This window comes from Mustela nivalis, assembly GCF_964662115.1.
Source record: "Mustela nivalis genome assembly, chromosome: 9".
In the NCBI taxonomy this organism is placed as follows: domain Eukaryota; kingdom Metazoa; phylum Chordata; class Mammalia; order Carnivora; family Mustelidae; genus Mustela; species Mustela nivalis.
The window spans coordinates 43,790,058-43,806,827 of record NC_139028.1 but is presented as its reverse complement, the minus strand read 5'-3'; positions in this window follow the sequence as shown (position 1 = coordinate 43,806,827).

Genomic DNA, 16,770 nt, shown 5'->3' with positions numbered 1-16,770 from the left:
GCAATATTTAATTTGGTCTCTGGTTCTCATTTATTTTTCTGGCACGGATCCCAGAGATCAACTCAAAGGAACAACACACAGTCATAAGATATCAATGGCCTGATTTCTATCAGAGCTGTCTGACACTAGAGTTCATCATTCCTTTCCTAACCAGCCCCCGTCCACCCCCTGCACACAACATATGGACACAACTTTTGTAGGTCTGTTACCCACCTGCCTGCAATATCAGTTTTACATCATAGAGTTAGGCACTGTTCATGGGAAGGATTAAGCAGAGGGGGTCCTCCAAACAGTAAACACAGAGCAAGAATTCCATCTGAAATCAATGCTTGGCTGAAGCTCTTTACACAAGAAGTCATAGCTTTTGTAGAAATGAGGAAGAATATAGAATCGGTCCCAACATCTGCATTTTTGTCAGTTCCAGCTTCAGAAGTACTATCTAACAAGTATTAACATCAGACTATATTTTAAAATATCAACTGAAGAATGGTTGGGTGGCTCAGTTGGTTAAGTGGCTACCTTCAGCTCAGGTCATGATCCTAGGATCCTGGGATTGAGTCCCCCATAGGGCTCCTCGCTCTGCAGGGAGCCTGCTTCTCCCTTTGCTTGCTCTGCCTGTGGTCCCCTGCTTGTACTCTCTCTCTCTCTGTTAAATAAATAAATAAAAACTTTAGAAAAAAATTTAAAAAATAAAAAATATCAGTTGATAGACATTAATCTGAGACCCAACAAACTTATAACTTTAGTTACCCTGAGCTACTTTTTTCCAAAGCACCTCACCAGTTTTGTTCAGGGGTCTGAGCAACTCACTTTTCAGCACAGAGCTCTCCAATTCCGACTCTGTGATTCTGTTACTCATATGTTTTTCAAAATTCCTGCCTATAACCTAGAGGAAGCAATCCTTCCTATTGTGTCAGCTATAGTAATATACATAGTATTGATGATGCCCTCAGGATTCTCAGTGGGGGGAAAGATAACTGAAAGAAAGCAGCAGGAGAGAGAGGAAAGTGGCAAAATAATAAAGAGAGTTAACATTTATGGAGCATCTACTATATTTTAAGCATGGGGCTAGAGACTTTTGGATAGGTAGCCTCACTGAACTGTCATAAAAACTCTAAGAAGAAGTTATTGTCTCAATGGAAACAAACAGAGGTTCAGTGAAAGAAAATAACTTATTCCATGTCACTCAGCTAGTAACTGGTGGCACCAAATTTTCTTGCTGAATAGACACATTTCTCTAACTTGAGAAATTTAAAAGACAGTAGTTACTTCTTAGGGGTTGGATGGATAAGATAACTGCATATGAGATGAATTATGAGATTTCTAGAACAGAGTCCACGGTTCTATAAAGAAACACCCATGACCTAGGAAAAATCTGGAAAACATTCACATAATGAATGAATTTAAAAATCAGGTTAATATATTTAAATACTATTCAAAAAAAAAAAGGATAAATTCTCTCTGAGAGAAGTCACCCACTGAGAAGTAAAAACACAAAGAAGGAAACACCGAATCAAGTATACAAAACCAGGGCAAAATGGATGAGAATGGGGGCATTAAAAGTCTTGAGAATTTAATGAAATTTGTATATGCAGATTAAAGGAAAATTTCTATTTCCAGTTCATTTGGAGTAACAGGATAAGTCTTACCCCTCTCCTTGAAACAATTGAAAATATTGACAAATTATACATGTATAATCTTAAGAAGGCACACAAGCATTTAACATTAGTCAACAAAGCCCAGTGTTCCCCAGACACAGTAAATAAATGAGGAAAAACCTACAACCACCCCAGCTTACTTCCTGGAGAATGTTTCCAGGCAGAGGAGCAGAGAGGGCAAACCAAAGCAGAGCCCTGACATAAAGTGAGGAAACTGAGAGTCAGAAGAAGACAAGACAGCTACAGTTTTCAGAACAAAGCTGAGGAGAGAGCTGCATCCAGAGATCTACAGTCCCCTCCAGTATTCAGCACAGTGGCTACAGTACATACATGTGAGAAATCTGTCTAGAGCTGAAGAAAGAACCATTAAGAAAGATTAGAGGAAGTTGTCTGGGAATTATGCCTATACTTACCAGCAAGGCTGGAAAAACTCATAATTCATGGGGTATTGGGCAAAGTACTCAGGAAGGTTTTCCTCAGTAGTGGGGAATAATTAGCTTTTGACCAATCTTCGCTCCTGACTCACCTAACAAATCATAAGAGCAAGAATCAAAAAGATCAAATTCTTTACAAAACTTAACTACATCTCAAAGTGAAATTCAAGAAGAATTATTGAATATAAAAATATTGAGAACCCAACAAGGTTAACATTCAGAATATCTGGCATCTAATCAAAGATCACCCAGCCATACAAAGCAAGAAAATATGACCCATAATTTGAAGAAAATGTCATCACTCAAAACAGATCTAAAATGATACAAATATTAGAATTATCAGAGAGACATTAAACCAATTATTCTGTTTTCCAGATGTTCAAAATTTAAGTAAATAAAGATATTAAGAAGACCCTAATTAAACTTTCTTAAAATTGAGAGTTTTGTTTAGAGCAAGTCACTTATGGGCTGAGTGATATGGAGTAAGTTATTTGCTTTCACTGACCTTATGTAAAATGTATTATATATATGTTCATATATATAATTGTAGCAGTTTTTATTTGTAATATAGAAACAAACTAAAAACAACTCAAATGTCTATCCACAGGTGAATGAATAAACTAATTAAAGTATTTTCGTACACTGGAACAAAACTTCAAAATGAAAAGGAACAAGCTATAAATGCAACATTATGGATAAATTTCAAAATAATTATATTAAGTGAATTAAAACATACAAAAAGATCACACTCCCATGATTCTACTAGTATAAAATACTAGCAAATGTAAACTAATCTGTAGTAACTGAAAGCAGACTGGAGATTGTCTGGTGATAGGAGACAGGAAGGGGGAGAAGAAGGGATGACCAACTGGTACAGGAAAATTTGAGGGTTGATACATGTGTTTATGGTCTTAATTGTGATGATTTTTTCATGGGTTTAACGTGTCAAAACGTTTCAAATAATACAGGAGCATAATTAAAACATAAGCAGTTAATGCTAAATATATCTCAATACAGCTTAATTTTGACAAAGTGAGTTTAGAGAGAACATACTTCAACATAATAAAAACCATATATGACAAACCCATAGCTAACATCATACTCAGTGCTAAAAAACTGACAGCTTTTCCTCTAAGAGCAGGAACAAGACAAGGATGTTGACTCTTGCCACTTGTATTCAAAAGTACTGGAAGTCTTAGTTTTAGCAATCAGAAAAGTAAAAGAAGTAAAAGGCATGCAAATTGGTAAGGAAAAATTAAAACTGTCACTATTTGTGGTTTACATAATACTATACATAGAAAACCCTAAAGTCTCCACCAAAAACTATTACAAATATAAATGAATTCAGTAAGTTTCAGGATACAAAATTAATATACAAAAATCTATTATTTCTATATACCAATAACAAAGTAGCAGAAAGAGAAATTAAGAAAACAATTCCATGTTAAATTACACAAAAAAGAATAAAATACCTACGAAGAAACTTAATTAAGAATATGACCTATACTCGGAAAACTATTAAACATTGTTGGAGAAATTGAAAATGACACAAACAAGTGGAAAGATATACCAGGGATTGGAATAGCTGATATTGTTAAAATGTCCATACTACCCAAAGCAATCTACAAAATCAATGCAATCTCTATCAAAATGTCAATAACATTTTTCACAGAATTAGAACCAATATTCCTAAAATTTGTATGGAATCACAAAAGACCCTCAACAGCCAAACCAATCTTGAGAAAGAGAAACAAAGCTGGAGGTATCACTATCCCAGATTTCAAGATAAATGCAAAGTTGTAGCAATCAAAACAGTATGGTACTGGCATAAAAACAGACACATAGGTCAATGGAACAGAATAGAGAAACCAGAAATAAACCGACATTTAATATGGTCAATTAATCTATAACAAGGAGACAAGAATTTACAATGGAGAAAAGTAAGTCACTACAATAAATGATGTTGAGAAATCTAAACAACTAGCTACATGCAAAAGAATGAAACTGGGGGCGCCTGGGTGGCTCAGTGGGTTAAAACCTCTGCCTTCGGCTCAGGTCATGATCTCAGGATCCTGGGATTGAGCCCCACATCATCGGGCTCTCTGCTCAGCAGGGAGCCTGCTTCCCTTCCTCTCTCTCTGCCTGCTTCTCTGCCTACTTGTGATCTCTGTCTGTCAAATGAATAAATAAAATCTTAAAAAAAAAAAAAAGAATGAAACTGGACAAGTTTCTTATACCACACACAAAAATAAACTCGAAATGGATGAAAGACCTAAATGTGAGACCTGATATCATAAAACTACCTGAAGAAAACATAGATAATAACCTCTTGGAAATTGACCTTAGCAATGTTTTTTTAGGTATATTTCCTCAGCAAGGGAAAAAAAAGCAAAAATAAGCTATCTGGACTATACCAAAATAAAAGGCTTTTTCATAGTGAAGGAAACCATCAACAAAATGAAAAGGCAACCTATTAAATGGGATATTTGCAAATGATATAACTGATAAAGTATCAATATCCAAAATATATAAAGAACTTCTGCAAATCAACCCCCCAAAAGTAAATAATTTGATTTAAAAAATGGCAGAGGACTTGAATAGACATTTTTTTCTAATATGACTTACAGATGGCCAACAGATACTTGAAAAGTTTCTCAACATCATTCAACATCAGGGAAATGCAAATCAAAACCACAAAGAAATATCACACCTGTCAGAATGGCTAGAATCAAAAAGACAAGAAATAACAAGTGTTGACACGGATGTGGAGAAAAAGGAACCTTTGTGCACTGTTGGTGGGAATGTTGGTGTCACAGCCACTGTGGAAAACAGTATGAAGGGGCCTCAAAAAAAAGCCAGAAATACCATATTATCCAGTAATTCCACTACTGGATATTCACCCAAAGAAAATGAAAACACTAATTTGACAAGATACATGCACCCTTATGTTTATTGCAACATTATTTATAATAGCCAAGATATGGAAGCAACCTAAGTGTCCACTAATAGATTAAGTGGATAAAGAGATGTGGTAAGACCACCTGGGTGCCTCATTCTGGTAAGTGTCCAACTCTTGAGTTCAGCTCAGGTCATGGTCCATAGTTGAGAGATACAGCCCTGCATTGGTCTCTGCACTGGAGACTGCTTAGGATTCTCTCTCTCCCTCTCCATCTGCCCCCTCTCCCCAGCACTCTCTCTCTCTCTCTTAAAAAAAAAAAAAAAAAAAAGAATAAGAAAATAAGAAGATGTGTGTGTGTGTGTGTGTGTGTGTGTGTGTGTGTGTGTGTAATTCAGCCATAAAAAGAATGAGATCTTGCCATTTGCAACAGTATGGATGGACCTGAAGAGCATTACACTAAGTGAAGTAAGTCAGAGAAAAACAAAATATGCTTTCACTGATATGTGGAATCTAGAAAACAAAACAAACAAACAAACCCATAAGTACAGAGAACAAACTGATGATTTGTCTGCCATAAGGGAGGGGGAGATGCACAAAACCAGTGAAGGGGAGTGGGAGATACATGTTTCCAGTTATGGAATAAATAAGTCACAGAGATGAAAGCACAGCATAGGGAATATAGTCAATGGTTAGTATGATGACACAGTAGCTACACTTGTGGTGAACAGAGCATAATATATAGAGTTGTCTAATCACTAGGTTGTATACCTGACTGTCTGTCAACTCTATTCAATAAAAGAAAAGAGGCTGATATAAAGCACAAGATTATATATATCCTATCGTCACCTTTTGAATGTACACAGATAAAATTAAACTAAATGTCTTCAAATTTTGCACCTTTAGTGAGAGAAAATATGTGTGCAATGAACGTATCTAATTTACAAAAAGCACCCACTGTCTTGGCCCTTTGATATTTTGAAGTTTTAAATTTTAATATATTTCACTTTTTTAAAGATATTATTTATTTGCCAGAGAGAGAGCAAGAGAGGAGAGAAAGAGAGAGAGAGAGTGAGAGTACAAACGGAGGGAGCGGTAAGCAGAGGGAGAAGCTCCCCGTTGAACAAGGAGCTCAATGTGGGACTTGATCCCAGGACCTTGGGTTCATGACCTCAGCTGAAGGCAGACACCAGGTATCTCGATATATTTCATCTTAAATGGTTTTAAACAGCATGCAATGTTTGGTATTTTTAAAAATCATTATTCCTTTTAGATCTTCTAAAACTTATTCATGATATTTTCTTGTTACATTCTTAAAATTTAGTTGTTGCCTGGATTTATCATTGCTCTTTAACACTTGTTAATGATTAATCACTTGTGTAGATTCCTGCAAAAGATGTTTCGGTGCAACATGGGGGCTTAAGTGGGTAGGAGAAGAATCAATTAAACAAGATGGGATTGGGAGGGAGACAAACCATAAGTGACTCTTAATCTTACAAAACAAACTGAGGGTTGCTGGGGGGAAGGGGGTTGGGAGAAGGGGGGTAGGGTTATGGACATTGGGGAGGGTATGTGCTTTGGTGAGTGCGGATTCACAGACCTGTACCCCTGGGGATAAAAATACATGTTTATAAAAAATAAAAAATTTTAAAAAATGCAAAAAGAAAGATGTTTTGATGAGCTTTTAAATATATTTAATATTTTTGTTCTTATGAGAAAATATCCAACAAGACAATATTCTCATTTGAAAACAAAATAAGTATAGAAGTATATTTTAAATATATTATGAGATGTTTGTCTTAATTTAAAGCCAGAAAAACAGAGTTATAATAAATTGTGATTTTGACAAACTTAAAATATTGAAACTTAAAATAATGTGTTTTAATACACCTCCTCCTTACATATTCAGAATTTTTTCCTAAGGCTTTCACTTTATAGGACAGATTAACCATTAAAAATTAATGAAACTATGTATATGAATTTAAACTTTTTCTCTTACATCTTGGGGTTCTGTTTGTCTTGGCCAGGCACGTCCAGTGTCCCCAAACTCACTGGACTGAATGGTCCTAATATCTTGTCTGATCCTTTCACTATTGTTCTCGTGTTTCCGTCTCTCTGAATCTGTGTGGGGGACTTCTTGCCCAAAACAACCCTGAGTCCATTAATAAACATGACAGCATGACTTCCACCCACAAAGCCCCTTAAAGACCAGATCCTATTGTAAAATAACACTTGTTAAAATATTACCTGAGGAAGTGGAGAATAAACCCCACAAGGGAATGGTCCAGAAAATGAAGGCTCTGTGCTATGGAGGGGAAATTTCCTGGAGGCCCGGCAGCACAGCCACCCCCTTCCCCGCCTTCAGTTACTGGGGCAAGGGCCAGGACCCTTCTCCTTCTCTGGACTGGAGCTCCCAAAACCATGGGGCGCCTCCTAAATTAAGTCCTGAGGACACAAAGCTTTTAAGCTGTTTTCCTCACTGAGATGCGCTGACAGCTATGGAAGTAGGCCGCTCTGGCAGCTTTAACAAAAAAAAAAAAAAAAAAAAAAAAAAAAGGAAAGAAGGTTAAAAGAAGACACTAGAAAGAATAGAAGAATGGTTTGGAGGAATAGACTGGAGGTCAGTTCCTAATCAATGCAGTCCTTGTAGTCTAGCCCACATGCTTTCCCTGGGCGATTTTAACATTTATGCTTTCCTGAAACATACTATTTTTTAATTGAGAGGATTAATAAGTAATCTTGTTTAAAGTGGTAAATAATCCTAAATGGATAACATATCATTCATTCTTATCCAAGTAAGAAACATTTTAATATGATTAGTTTTCCTGATTCTTGGGAAATATTAAATGCACACTACAGAAAATACTACTATTCCTGAGTTCCTACCATCACAATGGCGTTAATAATAACTTTTTTTTTAAGATTTTATTTATTTGTTTGACAGACAGAAATCACAAGTAGGCAGAGAGGCATACGTGGGGGCGGGGAGCAGGAACAGGCTCCCCAAGGGGGGCTCGATCCCACGACCCTGGGATCATGACCTGAGCTGAAGGCAAAAGTTTTTAACCCACTGAGCCACCCAGGTGCCCCCAATAACAATAATTTATAGAGAATTTAGCACAGGCCAAACAGTGTGCTAAGCACTTTATGTAGAGTATCATATGTGATTCTCGAAACCCTTGGACCAGGCACAATCACTAACCCCATCTGAAAGGGGAAAGAAAGGAAAGCTTGGAAGAAGTACCTATCTACCAAGGGGTGGGAAATTCCAGAGGGGGCACTTCAGTCTCTATCTTCATTCATTCCTTCCATACCTCTGCCCCAAACCCTGCAGTGATTCCAGTCTCACTCAGAGTAAACGCCAAGATCTTACCGTCACGACACACACGCCCTTGCCCCATAACCTCATTCCACTTCCTCCTGACCATGCTCCCTCAAGCTCCCTCTGCTCCAACTCACAGATCTCACTGTTTTCCAGACAGGCTAGTGGCTATTCCCTCAGAGGACCGCGCCACAAATATCTGTGCGGTCTGAGCTCTGCAGGGCTCTACCGGTTGCTCTTCTGAGCCCGGACTCTGTTCCCACAGTGCTGTTCTCTGAGATATGAACATGATGTGCTCCTTCACCTCCAGCAGGTCTTAGCTCAGTGTCTCAGTGAGGCTCACATCCCAGGCTCAGCCCCTCAGCTCTTTTTTCTCCACTGCAGTTAGTTTCATTCTAAATAAAGATTTTAGGGGCACCTGGGTGGCTCAGTGGGTTGGGCTTCTGCCTTCAGCTCAGGTCATAATCCCAGGGACTGGGATCAAGCCCCCCATCAGGCTCTCTGCTCAGTGGGGAGCCTGCTTCCCCCCTCTCTCTCTCTGCCTGCCTCTCTGCCTACTAGTAATCTCTGTCTGTCAAATAAATAAATAAAATCTTTAAAAGAAAGAAAGAAATATTTTAACATTTAAATTAATTGTATATTTTATTGCATATAAATACAAATTGTATATAAATATAAAAATGTATAGTGCAAAGCGAGTTTTAAGTACAAAAATAAGAATATCTAACTTGAATGCAAAATCACCCAAATTAAACAATTCATAGTTCATAGTTTATATATATGTGTTTCATTCTTACCATCAGAATAGTGGTAACACTGAACAAAACTAACTCAACTGCTTTTATTACACTTCTTGATCCATGCAGTCGACCAATGCTTTCTACCTTTAGTTTGTTGATGAATGAGGGATGGAAAGGAAAAGGAGCCATGGACTGCTTTCCTTGTTTCTTCTTTGTCATCAGAAAAGCCAAAGGTAGAACTGCCTTCACAGAGGAAATATAATTGTAGTTAGATCTTGGCAAGTAAGTGGCATTTAGAATGAACCCAGAGTGAAATGAGGGTTTCTAGAAGAACAACAAAAGTTCCAACATGGAAATAAACTTGAGTAGGACACAAACAGGTGCTAGGTTACCTGCTTTAGTGGAGTTTCTACAAAAAGAAAAGACAGGAGATGGTGTTTGTTCTTTTCTCTGGGCACAGAGCTGAGGGGCCCCGCAAGCGTTATCTTGGAAAAAAGACGAACATGTCTTTCATGTTCAGCTTTCTTCTAAATTTGTTCTCATTTTAGAAAACTAAAACTGGCTCCAAGCCCATTGATTATCACCTAGAAAAACAATAATTGGATACTTAACCAGACTTCTAGTCACAGCTAAATAGCCAGATAGACAGTGGATAGAGAAAATATTTCAAAAATGACTTTAAAACTAATGGGAACTAATGAGTTTCCTTCAAACTAACGAGCAGTCCACGTAGCTTTATTTAGTAGTAATTTTTGGATATGACTTTTGCCCTATCCTTTTTCACAGTCATTTTCAAGTTGACACTAATACAGTGAACAAACCCCTCTCTAGGATTGTTCAAAAGAGCTACAACTGGGGTGCCTGGGTGGTTCAGTTAAGCATCCAACTTTTGTTTTTGTCTCAAGTCATGATCGTGGGATCAAGCCCCACATCGGGCCCCATGCTAGGTGTGGAGCCTGCCTGAGATTCTCTCTCTCTCTCTGCCCCACCCACCTCTCTCTCTCTCAAAAAAAAAAAAAAAAAAAAAAAAGCTACAATTAATAGAAGTACTCTTATCTGCCCGCTATTGAATAACCCGTTTCAAATTTTTTTTAAATTTCCCTAATGCTTATAGGTTATCTCTAATATCTAGTCTTTCTAGGCTTCTATAGTTATTTCTCCAACTAATCCAAAACTGTTTTCACAAACTCTACCCCTGGTCCTTCTAAGTACAATGGTCTCAACATTATTACTTACCTTCATTTTCCTTCACTTCCCTTTTTCTCGGCCAGTAGTTCTCCCAACGCATTTCTTCCCTGAGACTTCAGCACAGCTGTTATTTCTTAGAGTCTTTATCTTGTTATTTTTTAAGACTCTGTTATCTTTTTTGATTGACATAGCTTACTCACTCTTTTCCCAGAGTTTTCCTCATTCCTTTCTTCAGAAAGTAGACCCTACATTTTCATTTTTGTCACTAGTGGATGGCTTTCCTATTTGCACGAAGGTCTTTGCTTTTGGCTATAGGCCAGAAAGTAGGCCTGCTAGGAGAAATAACGAAGAAGAATCACCCTAGAGTTTTGGAGGAGAGGACTAGAACAGGCGCGATTAGTTACCAGGGCTGCAGGCAAGAGACTCAGGAATGTAGTCTTTCAGTGATGAGCTGACATCAGCAACATGAGCAGTACTCACTAAATCTTACCAGAGGCCTGACTCAGGATTTACAGGACTATTTTGATTCAGTAGGAGACAACTAATTCAGCTTTCCCCCACCTTGCCCTGTGGTACTCTGCACTATTCTTTATGTTCCATATATGAGTAAAACCATATGATAATTGTCTTTCTCTGCTTGACTTCAGTTAGCATAATCCCCTCCAATTCCATCCATGTTCATGCAAATGGTAGGTATTCATCCTACCATTGATGATGTACTGATGGCTACACTGATGGCTGAGTACTATTCCACCGAATATATGAACCACATCTTCTTTATCCATTCATCTATTGAAGGGAATCTCAGCTCCTTCCACAGTTTGGCTACTGTGGACATTGCTACTATGAACACTAGGGTGCATGTGGCCCCTTCGTTTCACTACATCTGTATCTTTGGGGTAAATACCTAAGTAGTCCAATTGCTGGGCCATAGGGAAGCTCTATTTTTAGCTTTTTGAGGAACCTGCATACTACATACTGAGGAACCCACATATATTCCAGAGTGGCTGCACCAACTTGCATTCCCACCATCAGTGAATATGGAGAAATCAGAGAGGGAGACAAACCACGAGGGACTCTGTACTCCAGGAAACAAACCGAGGGTTACAGAGGGAGAGGGGTGGGGGGACGGGGTACCCAGGTGATGGTATTAAGGAGGGCATGTGCTGTGATAAGCATGACGCATTATACGCAACTAATGAATAGTTGAACACTATATCAAAAACTGACGTACTACTATATGTTGACTAACTGAACATAATAATAAAAAAGAATTTTTTTAATTAAAAAAAAGAAGAGGAAGACAACTTTATGAAACTACTGAACTTTATGAACTACTGAAAGTAGACAGTAGTTGACTCAAGATGCAACAGACCATAAATAAGTTACGTAGGACTGAATAAAATCAAGGAGGAAACTCTGCATGTGGTTATCTGTTTTAAAATGTTGTTGGTAGTATTTTTAATGCTCTGTTTCGTGATGAATTTGCAATATTTTCTATTTTCTTTCTTCTTGTTCTGTTCCAAATGCTCAGTTTAATAGGTTATACTAGTGCAAACTAAAAGAAAACACATTTTGAATGTATTTTATTCCAAATGGCCCCTCAAAATTAAGACAAAATATTCCCTGGGAAATTCAAATATAGGTTGTAAACTAATGAGTCATCAAGGGGACCTAAGAATGATGGTATAGCCAATTACTAGAATCTAAAAGAATGTGTTTATGTTTAGTTAAGCTTGTAAAGATCACAACTGACCTTTGACCAAAAAAAAGACACTACTAAGTTCAGATTTTGTAATTCTTAATTATAATTCATATGTAAATGAGAAAACTATACCATAGATTTTATCTCTGTCATAATCCATGATGATTTTATAGAAAATTCATGAGAGTGATTGTCTTGTTTATAAAACACTCAGGGTAGTGAACAGTTATTACTACAACTATTGGAACTAAGACTCTTCACCTTTAATGACATTGCAATTATTTATGCAGAATTTTTAAGAATCAGTCCTTATGCTGGGATACAGCTGGACAGATCTATTGTACAACCAAAGCCATGCCGGTGATGTCGTGTTGGAGAATAAATTCCATTTAATCATGCATGAAAGGGCCCATCACTGAGGAGCAAGAGGTGTACTTTTTATGTGGAATCAATATCTACAAAGCCCTCTCAGAACGTCTAAGGTTTGCGGCTGGTAGTAAAGACGATCTCTTCCTGGCAGGCCTGAGTCTCATTGAATTGGGGAAACCTGCAGAAGGAGGAATTCATTTGCATTTATAGTACTGCAGGTAAAACCTGGTGAAGACTGACTCTTAGTTTTAGTTTCTTAGCCTCAAAATAGATAGGCTAATAAAATTGGTAGGAAAAAAACTCTCTGAAATGGTAAAGGCTACCGAAACTCTAAACCCTGGTTCTAGGTAACTTCCAGACAGAAATTAATTAGGCGAATTTCTCTCTAGTTTTGCTGACAATTCAACAAAAAGGCTATGATACAACGCTTCTTGCTGCACTTGATGTAAGTGAATCAGGCCATATAGAACAGAATCTATACAATGTGAAGATATAGTTTCTGAGACTACATGTAATAGCGGCCACTGAATTGCTATAATAATAAAAATTATTGTACCATTAAGGTATAAGTCATGGCTGTACATGTAGCTACATATTAAGCCAATGTCTAATTTCAATTACCCTTTAAAAACTATAGAAGGCAGTTAACTTAGCAACAAGTACAATTAATCTTAGCACAAAAATACATGAGATCTGTGTTTTTGTGTGTGTTTGTGAGGACATGTGCATGCATGTGTTATCTAGTATAATATTCAGTTTATTTGTGATGGCAGAGGCAACAGTGAAGAAAATTTATCCCGAACTTGAAAATAAGGAGAAAAGTTGATTGTGTGACATTTTAATGTCATATTAAGATCTGAGACTCATGAGAATTTCTTAAGGAATTTCACTTTGACTAACAATTGATTAGGGTCCAGATGTTTTTTTACGTAACTTTTGTCATCTTATTTCACTCTTCTTATTTCCACTGACCGGATAAGTCTGTTTCTCATACCCTCATTGAACTATCTTTGTCATTCTGATGGTCCCTCCATTAATCACTTAAGTGAAATTTTGACACATGCCGAACACCTTCCTTTCTTCTTTTTGTTTTATTGTAGTCAGAGAACTCAACGTGAAATCTATCTTCAACAAAATTTTAAGTGTTCAATACAGTGTTGTTAGTAGTAGACACAGTATTTCATAACAGATCTCTAGAATTTATTCACCTTGAATAACTGAAACTATATGCCAATTGAATAGCCATTCCACACTATTCCCTCCTCTCAGCCCTTGGCAACCACCATTCTAATCTCTGCTCCTTTGAGTCTGACTATTTTGGATACCTGATATCATATAAATGTAATAATGCAATATTCATACTTCTGTGACTGGTTTATTTCACTGAGCATAACATTCTTCAGGTTCATCCTCTTGTCACGTAAGGCAGGACTTCCTTCTTTTTTAAGGCTGAATAATATTACATTGCATGTGTATACCACATCTTTTTTTTTTTTAAGATTTTATTTATTTATTTATTTGACAGAGATCACAAGTAGACAGATAGGTGGTGGGTGGGGAGCAGAGCAGGCTCCCTGCTAAGCAGAGAGCTTGATGTGGGGCTCGATCCCAGGACCCTGGCATCATGACCTGAGCTGAAGGCAGAGGCTTTAACCCACTGAGCCACCCAGGTGCCCCTACACATCTTTTAATCTATTCATCCACCAATAGATGTTTAAAATGTTGTTTCCACTTATTGGCTATTATGAACAGTGCTGCATTGAATAAGGGACAGCAAAGATCTCTTCAAGGCCGTGATTTCAATTCTTTTGGATAAATACCCAGAAGTGGATATTATGGTATTGTTTGATACTTCCATTTTTCATTTCTAGATAAACCTCCATACTGTTTTGCACAGAGGCTGCACCATCTTGCATTCCTAACAACCGTGCACAAGAGTTCCCATTTCTCCATATCCTCACCAACCCTTATGTTTTTTATCTAGGCATTTCATAATTTCAGGTCTTAAGTTCAGGTCTTCAATCCATTTTGAGTTGATTTTTGTGTGTGGTATAACATGAGGGTCCAATTTCATTCTTTTGCATATGGATATACAGGTTTCCAAAATCACTGGTTGGAGAGACTCTCCTTCCTCTACTGTGTATTCATAGCAACATATTGAAAATCAGTAAACCACATATGCATAGGTTTATTTCTGGATTCTGGATTCCATTATATTGGTCTATTTGTTTATCTTATGATAATACTATACTGCTTTAATTATTGGTGCTATGTAATATATATTTAAATCAGGAATGTAATGCCTTAAGCTCTGTTCTTTCTCAAGAGTGTTTCGACTATTCAGGGTTCTTTTTGGTTCCGTATAAATTTTAAGATTGTTTTTTTCTATTTCTATAAAACATGCCCTTGCAATTTTGATAGGGATTTCATTGAATCTGTCAACTCCTTTGGGTAGTCTGGACATTTTAACAACACTAAGTCACAAAACTATAAACACAGGATGTTTCCTCATTTGTGTTTTTTTTTTTATTTCTTTCATCAATGTTTTAGTTTTCTGTGTACAAGTTTTTCATCTCCTTAGTTAAATGTTTTCCTTTTTATGCTGTTATAAATGGGATAGTTTTACTAATTTCCTTTTCAGAACTCCCATAAGTCTATTAGCACATTTCTCAGCAGAAACCTCGCAGGTCAGTGGGAGTGATATCATATATTTAAAGTGCTGTCAGGAAAACAAACAAACAAACAACAAAAAAACTACCAACAATAATACTATACCCAGCAAAACTCTCCTTCAAAAGTGACTTTCCCAGACAAACAAAAGTTGAGGGAGTTATCACCACCAGATCTGCCTCAAGAAATGCTAAAAATAGTTCTCAAGTTGAAACAAAAGGGTGCTAAACAGAAATATGAAGCATATGAAAATATAAAACTCACTGGTAAAGTTAAATATATATACAAATATAGATTACTGTTAATACTGTAATGCAGTCTGTGAATCACTTTACATTCTAGTATAAAAGTTAGAAGAAAATTATTTAAACTAACTGTAAGTATTAAAATATGCTAATGGGTACACAATATGAAAAGATGTCAGTTGTGACATTAATAACACAGAGAGTGGAGAGAAGTAAAAGTGGGACATTATTATATGCAATTGAAGTTTTCAGCTTAAAATAGACTGTTACAAGATGTTTTATTGAAATCCCATGGTAACCACAAAGAAAATATCTGTTTTTAAGAGAAGTTTGTATTTAATAATTTAAAAATTACGATTTGCCACCTTTGAATTAATATACCATTTTCTGTCTATACTTCTAACTTGGCATTTAGAATGTAGCACATGTCATTACTAGTTCCCTTATTTATTTGTTCCTGATAGCTCATCTGCCTGAAGCTTCTTGAAAGCAGGACCATGTCTTATATGTCCCTACACCTCAGCTTCATGTGAACTCTCTTAAGTCTTGTAGCCTTTTGCTTTTGTTACCCCCTACAGATCAAGAGGAACAAAGTTTTGCTCAGAGCAAAGATTAAGAGAATGTAATTAATTATAGAAATACATGTGTCTTGGTCCTGGAAAACTGCTGATGTCTCACTACCAAGCCCTTTCATATATTTTCTCAATAGTTTGAAATATTCTTTCACTATCTCTCTCTTCTTACCAGAGTTATCTCTACTTAGCCATAGGTCAGACTTAAGATTCCAAGATTGCCAGTTTCTCTGGGAAGTCTTTCTTAAACTGCCCAGACTGACTTAGTGCTCCTACTGTCTCCCATATATTCTCTAACATCTTTTAAAAAATAATAGTTGGTTCAGTTATTGGCTCCATGAAGTCAGAACTGTCTCTGTGTTGTTACTAATATTCAGCATTGTGCAATAGATATTCAGCTAAGGTTTGCTGAATAAGTGGTATCTCCTGGTTTCTATTTCCCTCTGCAACATACACCACTTTTCTCTTGCTACCAACTAATTTAACCTTTTCATCCTTTCCCTATAGTTTTTACTGAGCTCATAGTGTGTGCTTCCTTACAAAATTGACTTTGCCAATATCTTGATTCTTCCAATGCTGCTTACAACCTCCATAGTCTCCTTTGGCCCTGACCCTTCCTCATGACCATTTTCTCCCCATTTTTTCCCCAAATCCTCAGTCTTGGGTCCTAATTCTAGTAATCTTCCAAGGCAAATTCCAGATGAAGAGAATCTGGTTTGTCCATCTCCTCTTCTCATTAGGCCATATAGTGGATTTGTTATACCTAGCTACGGCAAGGGCAGGGTTACATAGCATTAAATATGGCTGCCCAAGTCCCCTCTTTGGCAAGAAGCATCTTCTTTTGTAAAGTATTATAAGTGTAGCAACCATCATAACTGAAATGTATTGCACAATCGATTATGAAGGACTATATCATATTTTTTGCCAGTTGGTTTCTAAAAATGCATAATCTGAGATATTAAGAAATCAGA